The 17,562-nt window shown below is 40.1% G+C and overlaps 1 protein-coding gene across 1 annotated transcript in view; it reads right to left on the minus strand.

Moving 5' to 3' along the window:
- Positions 1-17,562, minus strand: part of sntg2 (syntrophin, gamma 2) — a 158,107-nt gene that overhangs the window by 3,147 nt on the left and 137,398 nt on the right. The gene's annotated exons all lie outside the window — the stretch shown is intronic.

Below are 17,562 nucleotides of genomic sequence, written 5' to 3' on the forward strand. Positions count from 1 at the left end.
TCCTTTCTGTTTAGGTGTGCCAGTATGCCCAGCCAGTGAGTCAGAGTTCATAATGGCAGGATCCACCCACTGTCACACCACTGAGGAGAATGCAGCCATTGTTAATGGTATTAGTGAACATGTCAAAATGTCCCACTGTATGGGAGGCCTATATGAAAGTTATATTTCACTAAATAATCGCTCTCTGGCCACTAAGGAATGACTTGTAAAATGATACTAAGTTTAATTGAGGTTTAAAGGCCTGGTCACACCAGCACTTGAAACAAGAAAATGCCTCAGAGAAATAGTCTTTTTAATGGACCAGCCTTGGTGAACTGTGAAATGTTTGCACCATTTACCAATAGCAAGCTGTGTTGGCAGAGGTGGAGAGTCCACATACAGAGGAAGCTAGCAATCAAATCATATTAGCAATGTTGCTCCATCCAGTTTTATTTAAATATTTTTTTTTTTAATAGGACAGTTACAGTGTGAATGGGGGAGAGAGAGATGGGAAGACATTCAACAGGGGGCTGTGGGCTGGAATCGAACCCAAGGCCACAGTGGCAAGGACGTGGCCTTTGTACATGGGATGCACACTCTCCCTGCTGAGTTATTAGCCCCTCCCCCCCATCCAGTTTTAATTAACGCCATGTGCCCGGGTATACATTTCTACTCAAAAGACAAATGTGTTACAGACAAGTTACGAGAAACTCTGACATCATTTTAAGTCTCCTTAACAAACAAAACTTTGTTTTGCCTTGAACAACCAAGCTAGCACTTAGCTAAAGCTAGAAAGCTAAGTGTGTCAACTGGCTGTTAGTAGGCTTGTTAGCACACAGAACTTTTTCTCCCTCTTCAATTACTCATTATTCAATGCCATTATGTAAAATAACAAAATGTAAAGGGGGAAGTAAACAACATGACAGAGAGAAAACACCTAGGAAGCTACTGTGTCTGGCTAACGCAAGCATGTTCCAGGCTGGCTGGCGTCCTTAGCAGTTAGCTCACCTGCTACAGTAATTTACCAACTAGAATACACTGAGAGCCACTGGAAACCTGAGGCAAATTCCTAGCATACTAAACATAATTAGCCAGTGAGGTTAATTGTAGTCACTTGCTCCTTCGGGATCCATGACAAAAGGAAAAGTTTTATGATGTCAAGGTATTCAAGGAACAGTGTGCAATATTTAAGGAGATTTAATGGCATCTAATGGTAAGGACTGCTGATTGCAACCAGCTGAAATTTCTCCAATGTTCATTTTTCAGGAGATTTTAAGCTGAATTATACACAGCTCTGAAACAAACATTAAACCTGGTAAAAACACTGAATAAAGCAGGTTCATGTTACAAATCAGTGTTTCTCCTATGCTGTTTGGCACACTGCAGACAGCCCACTTGCCAAGCATTTGCTAATGTGTGAGCTATTTTCCCTGATAACTTAATGTGTGCTCACCTTCTTCATGATTCAGGAGTTTTATCAGGCCAAATTATCTGCAGAAGTCTCCTCCTATCCAAGAGAGTAAAAACATTGAATAAAGCAGCTTTCTTTTACAAATCAGTGTTTTTCCGAAGCTGTTTGGCTGCTAATGTCTGCTTCCCTTTTTTGCTCTAATAACCTAAGATCGACACATTTAGGAGGTTTTGACTGGAAGCCTAATTGTCTGCAGGGGTCTCTTCCTCTCCAAAACAAACTGACCTGGTCATTAAACTGCTAAAAACACTGAATAAAGCTGTTTTACATGGAAAAAAAAGTGTGTGGTTTTTTTAATCCTCTTACAGACAATATACTTATTGTTTTAATTGTATTTTCTGCTCATAAAATTCTTTTTTTATACCCACAATATTAGTTTGCTCACATATATTCACATAAGAGTTCTTGTTAAAGTGCCGGTCTGACACGTCAAGCCCGCAAAATCTGATAACAAGAGCAAATCTGATTTTGTTGTCTTGCAAGAGCTGTTGGCAAAAGCAGCATCCTGTGCAGTATCCTGATAATGTCAAGACACATGACAGAGGAAATCCATTTTGGCTGCCATTCATTTTGCTGCTGCCACACAACCAAGCATGTGTCTCTCATTTCTTTTTCACAGGTCTTTTGAAAGCACTGATGTGTAAGCTTTCTACTCTCTGTGGAGCAATATCCCTCTAAAGGCTTCTCTTGCCACATGACTTCATTTTTGTGTCGTCCATTCAGTTGGAATACCAAGAAGTGTATTCTGATTTTCTGTTTGTGTTATATATGCCTTTTATCTCCTCCTCCTTTCTCTTTCACTTGAGAACACAGCGGGGACATGGTGATTTCAATTATGGAGTGCAGTGTGCAGTGAATATGGCATGGGTTTGTACAGTCCTTTCACTGAAAGTGTTTCTGCTTGCCGACCTCAGCTCCCCTGTCTTTAGGGGTGCCATGAATTCAGCTGTGACGGGGATAAGAAACAGCGGCAGGCCAGCCGCTAAGTTCTTCCTGTCACCCAATGTAAGGCTGTGTTGTGACATGGTGAGCTGTGACTACACTTCACTAATTGGAAGGGATTTTTCTGGGGGAATTAGCAACATGAAATGAAATACTTTTTTTAAGAACATCTCCTAAGTCTGACAGAAGTAAGGGCACATGTAGGGAATTAAATAAAACAGAGACAGGTGTAAGAAAAAAAAAAAAACACTTTCTCATAAGTGTGTTGTGTCTCACTGCATGTGCCTTTTCATAATTTGGTCACACCGAGTCAGAGAGAGATAAAAGGTTAAGGAGACAGTAAAGACAGGGCTGTCAGACCCACAGCTGCATCTTTTGAAACTGGTCACGAATCCGCTAAAAGGAAGCAGCTAAATACATACTGACACAGACACCAACACCAACTGTGTGAATACAGCACAGAATTTAAAGAGTAACTCAACACCAAGCTGAAAAGCTGTGAGGTGCATGGGTACAGAAGGGTGGGTGCTGAGGGTGCTGCAGCACCCCCTATTGACATGAGGTGGAACAACACAGTGTGTTAATTCAACCCCGATTCCAAAAAGTTGAGATGTTGTGTAAAACTTTAATAAAAACAGAATGCAATGATTTGCAAATCCTTTGCAACCTATATTTAACTGAATACAGTACAAAGCCAACTCTGACATCATTTTAAGTCTCCTTAACAAACAAAACTTTGTTTTGCCTTGAACAACCAAGCTAGCACTTAGCTAAAGCTAGAAAGCTAAGTGTGTCAACTGGCTGTTAGTAGGCTTGTTAGCACACAGAACTTTTTCTCCCTCTTCAATTACTCATTATTCAATGCCATTATGTAAAATAACAAAATGTAAAGGGGGAAGTAAACAACATGACAGAGAGAAAACACCTGGGAAGCTACTGTGTCTGGCTAACGCAAGCATGTTCCAGGCTGGCTGGCGTCCTTAGCAGTTAGCTCACCTGCTACAGTAATTTACCAACTAGAATACACTGAGAGCCACTGGAAACCTGAGGCAAATTCCTAGCATACTAAACATAATTAGCCAGTGAGGTTAATTGTAGTCACTTGCTCCTTCGGGATCCATGACAAAAGGAAAAGTTTTATGATGTCAAGGTATTCAAGGAACAGTGTGCAACATTTAAGGAGATTTAATGGCATCTAATGGTAAGGACTGCTGATTGCAACCAGCTGAAATTTCTCCAATGTTCATTTTTCAGGAGATTTTAACCGGGAGCTGAATTATACACAGCTCTGAAACAAACATTAAACCTGGTAAAAACACTGAATAAAGCAGGTTCATGTTACAAATCAGTGTTTCTCCTATGCTGTTTGGCACACTGCAGACGGCCCACTTGCCAAGCATTTGCTAATGTGTGAGCTATTTTCCCTGATAACTTAATGTGTGCTCACCTTCTTCATGATTCAGGAGTTTTACCAGGCCAAATTATCTGCAGAAGTCTCCTCCTATCCAAGAGAGTAAAAACATTGAATAAAGCAGCTTTCTTTTACAAATCAGTGTTTTTCCGAAGCTGTTTGGCTGCTAATGTCTGCTTCCCTTTTTTGCTCTAATAACCTAAGATCGACACATTTAGGAGGTTTTGACTGGAAGCCTAATTGTCTGCAGGGGTCTCTTCCTCTCCAAAACAAACTGACCTGGTCATTAAACTGCTAAAAACACTGAATAAAGCTGTTTTACAAGGGAAAAAAAATCCTTTGCAACCTATATTTAACTGAATACAGTACAAAGCCAAGACTTTTAATGTTCAAACTGATAAACTTCATGGTTTTCTGTAAGTGTACACTCGGTCTGAATTTGATGTCTGCAACATGTTCCAAAAAAGTTGGGACAGAGGCAAGACAAGCCTGGGAAAGTTGTGAAATGCTAAAAAAAACCACCTGTTTGGAACATTTCACAGGAAAACAGGTTAACTCTGCACTTTGTTGCACTTTAAAGTATCATGGGTATGAAAGGAGAATCGTGGCAAGGCTCTGTGGTTCACAAGCAAGGACTGTCACTTAGCAAATAGTCCAACAGTTTAAGAATGTTTCTCAACACACAATTGCCATGATTCAGAATCCTGAGAAATCTCTGCACGTAAGGGGCTAGGCCTACAACCAACATCGGATGGCTGTGACTTCTGACCCCTCAGGTGGCACTGAATTAAAAATGAACATGACTGTATAAAGGAAATCACCACATGTGCTCATCACTTTATCAACAAATACAAGATAAGACTCTACCATGTCATGTGAAAGCCAAATATCAACACCATCCAGAAACACAGACGACACCTCTGGGCTTGAGCTCATCTGAGATGGACTGATACAAAGTGGCAAAGTGTGCTGCGGTCTGACGAGTCCACTTTTCATTTTGTTTTTGGAAATCATCGAGTGTCCTCCAGGCTAAAGAGGAAAAGGACCATCTAGACTGTTACCAACTCAAAGTTCAAAGCCAGCATCTGTGGTATTATGGAGGTGTGTTTGCATCCATGGCATCATGGGTAAGTTGCCCATCTCTGGAGGCACCATGAATGCTGAAAGGTACATACAGGTTTTGGAGCAACATATGCTGCCATCCAGATGACGTCTATTTCAAGGATGTCCCTGCTTATTCCCATAAGACGATGAAACACATTCTGCACACGTTACAACAGTGTGGCTTTGTAGTAAGAGAGAGTACAGGTCTTAGACTGACCTGCCTGCAGCCCAGACCTGTCTCCTATTGAAAATGTGTGGTCCATTATAAAACACACAATACAGCAACAGAGACCCTGGACTGCTGAGCTACTTAAGTCTTATATCAAGCAAAAGCAGAAAAGAATTTCACTTTCATAACTTCAACGGTTGTGTTCTCAGTTCCCAAACGCTTACAAAAATACAAAGTTTATCAGTTTGAACATTGAATATTTTGTATTTGTACTGTATTGAACTGCATATGTCAAAAAGGATTTACAAATCATTGATTCTGTTTTTATTTATATTTTACATCTTGTCCAAACTTCCCAACAGCATCCCAACAGAACTGGGGTTGTAGGTGGCTATTCTACCATAACTAAAGTGCAATCTAAACATTTTGTTTTATTACGTCCATTGATTGTGGTTTTCTATTTATGGGAACACGTATGGAGGTGTGATTGATATTTTTTTCAAAATAAGTCATGTCAAAGACTGCAAGGGTCGGGGTCAGCTCATGGGTCAGCTAGATTTGAACGAGAGATTTGCGGTAGCAAGAACTAATCAATAATGCGGTCAAAAAGAGAAAGACCAGAAATTGTGGGGACAGTTGTTTTGAGGCTGCTTTTTTAGATCCATAAAATACCTTGGACACGAGGGAATTCCACTGCAAGGGCATAGCCATCAGAATTTTATAGCAGGTAATGATGGAGTGGACATGACGTTATGATTTGCCCAGGGCTTCAGTGAAGAGACAACTGGATGTCTGACACCATTCATAATTAAATTTTGAAAATGTTGGCACATGCAGTCCAGACAGAAACTGTGTCTGTGAAGAGGGAGTGCACATTATTTGGACATACAGTTGACTGAACCACCGATCTCAGTTAGCAGTTTACCTGCAGCAGCTCCTACAAGCACATGCACATACATACCATGCATGCACATTTTTACTGAGCAGCACCCTGCAGCGAAACTCAGACGTGTTCTTTGTTGCACCTGTAAGTACATCTAACCCAACAGTGATGTCATGGTCCACTGGCCACACCCTGTCTTCGTCAATGCAGTCAGGTGAGAAAGAGTCAACCACTGGATGTCAGCCAAAGATTTTCTGTCAGAGGTTAAGATGCTTGTAAAAGTCAAGAGGGCCTATGATAAACACTACTTGTATTGTTCAAATTGGAAACTGGTTGGGCGCCTGTGAACCTCACTGTCTATCAAGAGTTTGCTATGGGAAAGTGGATATACAGCTTTAAAATGCCTTGTCATAATGAACAACTAATCCAAACTATCTTGGCAACAAAAGTAGTACATGGGACCTATAGATGGAGGCAAGCCAAGATACCAGCTTCTGGTGTGGTTAACACGTGCAACCTTCCACACGACAGTATGACTTACAACAGGTTTTCTTTTTTAAGCGGTTGTCTGCATGTGCTTCTGGTATCATATGCTACAACTTAAGTCTGTTTTTACCACTTGAGGGCAGTGGACACAAGCTGCGAAGAAAACACTTACACATCACCACCTTTTAAGACAATATGGATAACTTGTCAGCAAATAGTTGCCTATACATCTGGGTGATTCAGAGCAACACTTAAGTTACAGTTGGTAACTTTTATAAAAATAACTTTTTGTCGTATTTGCTGAAACTGACACTATATATGTGAGACAGTCTGTAAAAACAGGTTCTGTCTCCCACTTGCTGTGTCTTTAGTGGCATTTGCTAGAATCTCCTGTGGCTAACAGAAAACAACCAGTCACAGCGGAGGAGTCTCTTAACATGGCTGTCAATCGTGCCAATCACTGCTTGTCAGAGGTGAGGACTCATGTCACATGACTTGGACTCCAGCCAGAATCAAGTCACAAATTTGATAACTTAAGACTCGACTTTGCAAAATCACTCGACTTGGACTTTAAAGGGATAGTGCACCCAAAAATGAAAATTCAGCCATTATCTACTTACCCATATGCCGAGGGAGGCTCAGGTGAAGTTTTAGAGTCCTCACATCCCTTGCGGAGATCCAAGGGGAGAGTGGGTAGCAACACAACTCCACCTAATGCAGGCTGACGGCGCCCCAGATTCAATCGTCCAGAAACACATAATTGAAACCACAAAATATCTCCATACTGCTCGTCCGTAGTGATCCAAGTGTCCTGAAGCCCCGACAAAAAAAGTTGTTTGGAAAAATGTCATTTGAACTCTGTTTTTAGCCTCACTGTAGCCTGTAGCTCTGGGTGCACTATCCCTTTAAAGTCCAAGTCGAGTGATCTCACTTAGACTTGAGCCTTTTGATTTGAAAATACTTGATACTTTCCCCCCAAACTCAAGATAAAAAAGAATGTCACAAATCAATTTATTTCTCTTCATTTTCTGAATCTACCAACAGTTATACCATTCATTCCCATCACGTTGATGCTGAATTCCCCAGATCAACATTTTTTTAACCAGTCCAACAGCATTAAATCAAGTTGCAGGAGAGAACCGTACAGACCTAATGTCACATTACTGAGCACCAGTTGGAATGGAAAAAAAAAATGCTGTGTGAAAAATTACAGACAGAGAAGCAATTATTTCCAGCTTTGTTCAACAGAAAGTTTGTCAAGGAAACTAAACTAAACTGGCCACGAGCTGGAGCGAAATTTCTCATTTTACAGCTAAACAGTACACTAAAATATGTTTCTAAGAACATCTGAGGTGTGAAATAGGCAATGCAGCAAAAGAATACTGATCCATATTTGATCAGCGCTGGCTAGTTTGACCACAGTTTACGAGCAGTGACGGCGGTGGCTTTGATTGGTTGTTTTTGTTCATGTTTAGTAATGCTATTAGAGGTGCTATGAAGCAATAGAGTAGAGTCTGGTGCTACCATGTGAATATAATGACAGTTTTGCCAAATAATAAAAAAATGTTATTTTTAGAAAAATTACCAACTACAGTTTTAACATTTCATTTGAGTCGTGTTTCTGGCATAGAGTTCAGGAACCTGGCCTTAACCCTACGGGCCCCAACAACTGGTCATGTGTCAGGTTAGGTTTGGGCCAGGAAAGCTTCTGGCTTGGGCCGGATTACTGTAAAAATGTAACAGACTATTCTCTCAATCTTTCTCTCTCTGACTCTGCCAATTGTCTGTGTCCAGTGCTGTAAAACCAGAACAATGAGCTGAAAACTCCACAAAGCTCTGTAGAGCTGGGGGGAACCGCATAGTCGAGTGACAGTTCTCTGCTGGTTTGTCACTCAAAGCAACCCTTTTCACAGGACACAGTCATTTGATCTATTGTTATAAAAATATTGGTTATAACCACTGAGAGTTTCATTAAAATTTCTACTGTAGAACACTGTAAAAAGTACAAGTTAATTGAGCTCAGAGTGTCCTCTTTCCAGCAGGAGTGCTCTTCTGGTCATTTCAAAAAGAAAAGTGGATGGATCACAGCCATAAGACCCCAAAAGTGAAATATGACACAACTTGTCTGCTTGCTGTGAGCTAAAAGATCTCATCAATGCCATGTTGGGTTTTATCATCTCTAAAAAAGAAGAAAAAGAAAAGAAATAGGGCAAATGTTTCAGAAAAACGCAGGCTGGACAGTTTTGTCAGTTACTCCCTACTCCTACATCAGCAGTGTTTATGTAATGCTCATACCCAGTCAATTTGAAGGTTATCCTAAGTTGGACTGTGCTGAGTGTTCTAGGAAGCCACAGGAGGCTAGCCTAATTGGCTGGAGAACACAGAATCACAAGCAAATTGAAATGCTTCATCAATTTCATTGGTTTCCCAGAGGATGGTGTCCTACATTTGCATCATTAAAGACTGTAAAAATGCTACATTATCATATTTCACACTTTTATACTGATAGGGGGAAAACTGCCCATGCAGACCTGACTTTGTAAGAAGTGTAGTCACTTATTGAGTACAGACTAATTAAACACAGCCTTTATTATCTGTGTGGGACAATCATGAAAGTTGCCTGTATTCTACACAAATCATTCAAATACACTGAAATACACCAGGAAGTCAGATTTTTGCACAACAGACATAAATATGATTTTCAACCCAATCATAAGATAAAAATGTCATTGTAAGTTTCTGCACTGCATGGATAAGCTAAATTTTTGCATTATTATGTAGCGGATACATTGAATCTTTATGTTTCAACATGTTGTTAGGTTTACGGACCAAAACCACTTGGTTATGCTCAAGAAAGGTCTTGTTTCCTCTTAAAATCCCCAGTTTTGGGGGTGCAATTCTTGCTGGAAACGCAGCGATGTCTCAGTGAAAAACAACTGCTTTTCGTGGCACTGTCCTCTTTGGAAAAACAGTAACAGGTCGCCAAAAAAAAAAAAAAAAAAAAGATTGGTGGCTAAAAAGCTGCTGGAAACACAATGAAGTCTTTCTAAAATACACCTGGTCTTGTTTGTTAGTCTCCAACAGCAGTCAGCAGTAGTCAACCTGGTCTCACTCCAAAGTCATCACTTGGTCAGTGACTTCCAGCATCAGACACCAACAAACAAAGCCGTCCTTTCATGTCGGAATGATTCATGGCCTGTAGCTGTTATTATTTAACAGCATCCGGTGTCATTAGGAGGAAACATGGCAGGACATCAACGTAAGGTAAGGGGGCAGATTTTCAGGTAGGGTGGGCGGGAGGGGTGGTGGATGGGTCCAACAAACACTGACTTAATTAACACCCCGTAGCCTTGTTTTTGACCCCCATATCATTGTAAAGCAAAACACTGTTCTTTTTTCCTAAACTCAAACACGTACTTTTGTTGCCTAAACCCAACCATATGTGTGTTGGCAAAACGTAACTATGTGCGTTGTAGTTGAAGGAAAATGTTAATTTGTGGTGTTGTACCAACGTAGTGTATTTATTTTGAAAGAGACTGTATGCAAACTATACATTTACGGTAAAACCAGAAGTGTACTTTGAAATCAGACAATGCATGTAGTCTGCATGTAGCATCCCAGAACATCAACAACAAATGCACCCAGAGTACCTTGCAGGGTCATACAGTATGCTGACATGGAAAGTCCATGACCAAACATCAATGTGACGAGGTCGGAGTGAGAATGTGTTGCAGTAGTCTGTGTTGGCAGTTATATCACCTAGGAGTCACATACTATGTAACTTAAGAAAAGGTTGATATGATACATATGAAACATACAAAACACACATGCCAACATTTTCTTCTGGCAGGTGTGCTGATGATTTATCTGGAATCCAAATATTTGCAATTTAGATTTAAATCACCAAATTTGACAGTTGTTTTCAGATTACATTGTTTGAGATCATGTGTGTCAATCTAGTTGTATGCACTAGATTTCAAACTGTCCTTCACGTCACTTGCAAACTGACAGTTGACACTGATGTCACATCCAGAGTGGATGCAGCCCTGTTAGCTGGATAAGAGCTAACTGTGTGACTGCAGCATCAAACACTCCTGCATATTATCATTCCCCTTTGAAGCTAATGTTGTGTGGTGCAGCAGAGGAGTTCTGCATTGGGACTTGATATTGTTACAGCAAAATACAGAAAGGGTAACATGTCCATTCGTCATCCATCCTGCAGCTTGTTTTTGCCTCTGTGCTGGACAAAACACACCAGTTAATGCATTTGTCCATGCTATTCTATGATGCAGACAGATTAACGTTACATAAACACACATAGCCAACCAGTTCAGACGGACTTTCTTACTGACTTTTTCTTTCGCTCAGGAGGTGATCATTCATCCAGGACTCTTATCTTGGTGAGTGCTTTTCTCCTGTGCCTCTTTATCATCCTACTGTACTGGTTCCATATATCATGAAGCACAAGGTGCATGGAGGAGACAAAACCTGGACAATCTCATTAATGTTCAGCTTCTTAAAGATCCACTGCCAAGTTTACAATCTAATCTTAACATGGCAATACTGAATATAATCTCTTTCATCAACAAATCATCAGTCACTAACATTGTCATTAATGGTAATAAATGACACTGCATTATTTTATGGAAACATGACGTGTCTGACACTACCACCCAACTCCAACTTTGCACAAGCAAATGAAAATCAAAATAGAAGATTCAGCATTTATATAGGATACAGGTACCTGTATACCTATATATGTACCTGTCTGTCCCTCCTGGCATATATGCAGGTCACAATGATGACAATTTACATGTAAAATTCGTAGTAATTTTTTGAAACAATGCTTAATTTCAGACAGAGGTAGACAAAAGAAGGCTTTTAATTTCTAGCATGTTACAATCCATTTTGCCACTAAAAATGACACCTGTCCTTGGCAGATTCGATCAGTTATAGCTAGCAAGCTAATTACACTAACATTAGCTCCATGAGTCAGTTAAAAATGCTGTCATTTTGTATGTTTCCAACTCAGTTGTATTAAAACTAGAGCCGTAAGTGTTGTAAAATATTCAGTTAGTGGCTGCATATCTCATGTTTTGCTGAAAGCCAATGTCAAAGCAGCGTGTCGGACCACACTAGTAGTCAATATCCTTACCAGCTGATGATCCATGTATAAGATTTTGAAATTTAAAAAGAAAGAAAGAAAGAAAAAACGCTAACATTATCCTAACCTTTGGTAAGACCCACAACATTTTTCTGTTGGTTTTTTTTTTTTAATCTAACAAACATTAAAAAAGCACTTGGCCTTGGAAGTAAAGCTAGGTTACTAGGCAACAAGCTAGAAATGCTAGCAACTGCAGTCTGCGTTGAAGCAAATAAATTCCCTGGTGGCTGGCTGCAGTATAGGTCATAAACCCTGTGCCCTCCATGTTAGCAGATGGGACATGAGCCAGACCATAAATTTAAAATAATACCTAGATACTGGATGCCAAGATGGCGCCTATTAATTCCAGTGGAGTTGCTCATGTGGCGCATACACCCAAAAAGTTTTTAGCTTCTGGGTTTATCAAATACATGTAGTAGCAATTCTTCTGCTGGCCCCACCCGCAAGTTCCCTCTAGGTTCATGGACTGTACATTGTGATGACATCATGGATTATGAAATCGCTTTTTGGCTCCAGTAAAGTTTTACAAATGTAAAACCTCCATGAATAAAAAAAAAATCATAAAATAAAGAATCATGGTTGACCTTATTTGCAGTTCGAGGTGTCCTGGGGGCCTGTGCCAAAAAACCCCAGCAACCTCAAAGTCCACGTCACATATATTTTTCCCAAAGGTGGTTTCTGCAATTTAGATAATTCTTATCATGCTGCTGTATGGTTAAGTGTTCATTTTTCTGATAAGTTTGGTTATACAGTAACTAGGTAAGTGATGCTATTTAAAGGGGGTTTGACATCAACCTGTGTGCTTATAATCAATTGACCTATGGCTATGCCCCGCCTCCAAACGTGATGAGCCAATCCCAGCACGTATAGCCATTCCCATACACTTGGACATTCTCTGCCTGGACGTTCATTGAAATGCATTACAGAAATTCAGTTTCGTTCGGTTTTATGAGCTTTTTCTGATAGTTGAAGTTTAAAAATTGTCAAACGGTGTGCATGGGGTACATGCAACACTGACACAAGGTATCCTGAGAGGCTGGGCGACGAGGTGTATTTTTTACACTTTAAACCACATCTCAACCGCGAAAAGTGTCTCCTTTGGATAAAGTTGTGTGGTAACGTTAGACCACAACATCAACTCAACGTGAATAAGATTAACAATGATGTCTACATCTGTTTTAAGGTAAGTCAACATTTGTTTGAGGCAACATATTGTCACTTTGCTGGAAAGAAATATGAAGTTATCTTTAACATCTCTAGCTAACGTTAGCTAAAGTTAGCCTAACGTTAGCTCCTAGCTGCGTTGTTCATCATGTCACCTTGTTTGCTGGGAGTTCATTAGTCTATTTTGTTCTAGTTTTGTACTTTGGTGATCGTACATCATTGTTAGCTGTTGTCCAAAGGGCTCTAGTTAAGCTAACGTTAACTTCTGGAGCTTAGCTTCATTAACTTATCTGTAATCGCAGAGATAACAAAGGTTGGCAAACATTATGCTGAATGATTCAATGTAAATACTGTAGCACCAAACTAACGGAGAGACACTCTTGGTAAAGATGGTAAAAAGGCTGTTATCCTTTTTTCATATTCTGAGCCACAAACCTTAACTTCAGTGGCACTTTGATGCACCAAAATTTGATCATTATGTCTCCAAAAATCATCAATTGCCTCCAGCGAAATGTCGTGTACTGTGACACCTGCCATAGCGCCAGTCACTGAATGTTGATATTTTGTCCGAGTGAGTGGAGGGGGGCGTGGTATAGCCATAGGTCAATTGTGCTGCTTGCAATTGGCTGAACAGGCTGAGCAGGAACTGGACACCAGAGATTGCTACTGCACAGACTCTGGCTCCAAATGATGTCACCAGCACAAGATGACAGCAACCGTAAGCGGGATATTTTGGCTTCATTTTTGTACAGTGAGAAGAGGTTCAGACACATTGTACATCTTAATATACAAACATTGGGGGAGGCAAAATTTTTAAAAAGGGACACAAATCTTTAAATACAGAGTATTTCTCTTCATAAAGCCTGTGCAGATCACTTCAACATGGAGAAATCCAAATTTTGCAGGTCTGTGGTTCAGTTGCTCATCTATGACTGGACAGGTCAGGAAAGAGATTTATTTAAGGATCAATTGTGGCTGTTTTTTTTTAACTTCTGTGCTAATATTCTGGGCCACTAAAGAGCCATTTACTCATATTAAAAATATGTTTAACATAGATGTCACCATCTCTCCAAAATCCTCTCCACATTTTTCACTGTCATGTGAGTTTTATGGTTAAATACTTTTGTATTGACTCTGAGGACACTGAAAGCATAAAGTCACTCTTTAAACATAGTCTATATTATTTAAAATGTCAGCATCAGCAAAGCAGGCTGCATAACCTCATTACATCAGAGTATGTTTGAATTCTAAGATGCTATGTGCAGAAAATACACATACATATACATTGTGAATATAAAAGATATGTTGAAGGCTTTTTTGTGATTCATTCTTGTGAAATGGGACTGTGTGAGAAAATGTCTTCAAACATTAGCTGCATATGGAGTTATTAGCAAAGCATTGTGAATTGGCTTGCTCATAAAATCAGAATTTACAGCCCTAAAAAAGCCAGTCTCTGCTCCTCATGTGGTTGGTTTGTTCACGGTTCATCTTTGCCATGCACGGTGCTTAGGGAAATTACAGTATGCAGTGCTTGGATAGTGCAGTGCCCACAGAGCGTCGCATAAGGGAAATACAATGTGCTCTGATTGTCTAGTCGACACATGAATGAAATATTTTGTGCAGTGATTAACCTTGTCACAATGACAGCGTGCCCCCACAGCATGTAGGTGGTCACAGGTGGAGTGTTTCAAGTCAACATTGTTTTCACTCACTCCAATCATGCAAACGTCTAGAGAGCGCAGGGACACTTGTTAATTAAATATTTATACTGTTGAGTTTGAGCAGAAATAGTTATAAACGGGAAAATAATTTGTTCCTCATACAGGCTGAAGGCGAGAGGCCACTGTGAGGCCAATACATTTATTCCCATTATTATCCTTTCTCTATGACTCATTACAGTACATTTAGGCTGTCTTCTGTAATGGCCATTACTCTGGGTCATCCTAAGCCCCATTTTGTACTGTGTCATCCAATGTATTGATGTCTGGTCCAAAAGATTCCCTATGAAAAGCTTAGGGAAGCTGCCCTATGTGTTGCTCTGAGATAGGGATATTAACCTGACAGAGATTTGCCAGACCACCTATTTTCTCCTCATCCATGAAGTCTTGTACCTTTTAAAACTGAAATGAAACATACCATTCTGAAATACTTCAGACAAAGCACAAATCTTACCTACATGGATTGTTCTGGTGAGCCTAGCTACAGATCAAACCCATTCATAAGCACAAAGTGCTGCAAAGCAGCTAACTAGGATGCCAGGGACTGCACTGACATAAAACAATCACAGTATCAATTCTCTAACCTGGCATCCTTGTCCCCCTGAAATTTTCTGCCAGGCTTGATGTATTTTACACGAATACCAGTAGATCATAAAGGAAATGTACACAACTCTGGGATTTCTAGAGACAGACAAAATTAACGTATCCACTATATATATATATATATATATATATATATATATATATATATATATATATATATATATATATATAGTTTTTACATGTCAACAGAACTATGCTAGTGGGGTGACCTCTAGCTCACTTGGTTTAGTGTGTGGTCCGTTCAATTCTGCGACCCTTTGCTGCATGCCAGGGGATAAATTGGCCAAAAATCTCCTGAAGCCTGAGCCTGAAGGTTTACTGATCGGTTGAGGACATGCATGTCGGCTCTCACCTTCAATAAAGAGCAGCATACAGCTGCATTCCTATTCTTTCTATTAAGAAGCATCTTAATATGTTAGCACTTCCTTTTATGGTATGAATTACTAATACCCCTTTCCTACGAAATTAGCGTGTGTATGCTGATTTTTGAAACACAAGAAAAGCCTCTAAAATAGGCACTAAACTCCTTTCTTGTTGCCACTAGACTAGAACTGTGTACATGTCTCCGCAGCAGAGGAGCATGCCTTTCTGTTTCTCTTCCTGGTGTGTCACGTTCATCGTCATAGACAGGCTGGAAAATAAGGTAGTAATCAGTAGAAAGCAGCATGGAGGCCAGTGAAAATTAGTGATGTTACGCTGGAGCCAGTTTGCTCGACACAGTGTCGATCTTTTGAAGCACAAGTGTTCCGAGACAGTGTTTCGATTCCTGCTTTGGCACGACCACAATCACGTGACTACCGAGAGCAAGGCCTCGTTACAGGCTTTTCCAGGTCTTCCACTTAGATGCAGTTCTGACACACAGCCAGCAGATGTCACTCTTCTGACTGTATGAAATGCTTGGAAGCAGTGTGTCATTCTTGAAGCAGTTGTGTCAAAGTGGTTCACTGCTTCATGAAGCTTCGATTTAACCATCACTAGTGAAAATGTTACAACAGTTACTTCTTTTTATACCTATCTCTTTCTTATTAAGTCTCTCTTTGAAAGTTAGTGTGGACTAATTTGGAACGACGTTTGAGTGCTGCTTGGGCAGAGAAGGATGGTATTTTGTCACTACATCTCACAGCTAGAGGGGTTAAAATTAGCACGTTCGCCCAGATGTTGTATTTCCATCACTGCTGACCTTTCCAATTACATAAAAAGCCAGATGTTAGTGGATTTTTTTGTCAGTCCGAAAGGGGCCTAACAAATGCATCAAGGGATGAAGGTAGTTCAGTCAAACTTACATGACACTGCACAACTGTAACTGTATGTTCGTAGATAGAAATTTAACGACAGAAGTACCCCAGTAAACTCACTGGCTAGGAAAACATCAACAAAATGGGCAAAATATCACAGCAGGGGTAAATCTAGTTGGAAGTATTGGTTATTTTATCTACATCCGTTTAGTTTTACTTGTACACTCATAAAGATGTCATATCGTTGTATACACACAGGTCCTCTCTATATTCTAGCAGTTTTTTAAGCTGTAGGAATTAGCATGTCCAGAGTTAACTAGAGAATGTAATTAAGCCCAGTAGAATTATGACTCTAAACTCTCAGTGACCACATGAGCCCTGCAAACATAAAGGGATTATACATGGCTCCTAAGACTCTGAGATTGACGGCTTTTGCTAAAGAGCCAGTGTCCCGTGCCAGAGCGGGCCATGCTGCTTGCTGGTATAATACTCACATTAACTATTCCAAAGGACAACTGGTGAAATAGGAAGCCATTTAATTATATCTGGTTCCCATGTTGACCCGGAAAGGATTTCAGTCTTCTTGTGATTGAAATATGTTCCGACAGGTGCTCTGCTTTGTAATATTTATAAATGTCCCTACTTAAGGGTCCTGAGCACCAAAGCCCTCGGGCTTCATAGCATTTTTTAGCCTTTATCTTTGGTTGGCCGCACTTGAGGGGTGAAAGGGTGGGAATGGGGTGAAATTATGAAAGGCACCGCTGGCCATTTCATGAAGAGTCTGACCTGACATGTGGCATACTTTCTTAATTCCTGAATACAATGTGTGATCATGGCAATGCAGGAGCTTTAAAAGCTCATTTCCGAAAATAATTCCAGTTGTGGTTTTAGCCAGGAACGCCTGTGCTAATAATTGAGCCCACAAACAGTAGGTGACTCACCTCAAAAAATATAAGTCTACCAATTAAGCTCTTTGACGCTTTGTCTGAAATTTGACTGGAAGGAATCTAACCGTGTGTTGAGCTGTCAGCTATTCAGACTTTGAGTTTGTTGCAAACCCTTGAGAGATATCTGACAGTTATATGTTACCACAGTGGGTACTCATTCAGTTCTGCATTTAATGTGACACAAAGACATGCACAAAAGGAGCTTTATATTAGAGTAATGTGTTGTTTTTTCTTTAGGCCATTTCCTTCATCTTCCCCTATGGAAATTAAATCACTGGCCTTGTTT

The sequence above is a fragment of the Epinephelus lanceolatus genome, chromosome 15, assembly GCF_041903045.1.
Source record: "Epinephelus lanceolatus isolate andai-2023 chromosome 15, ASM4190304v1, whole genome shotgun sequence".
Taxonomy (NCBI): Eukaryota; Metazoa; Chordata; class Actinopteri; order Perciformes; family Serranidae; genus Epinephelus; species Epinephelus lanceolatus.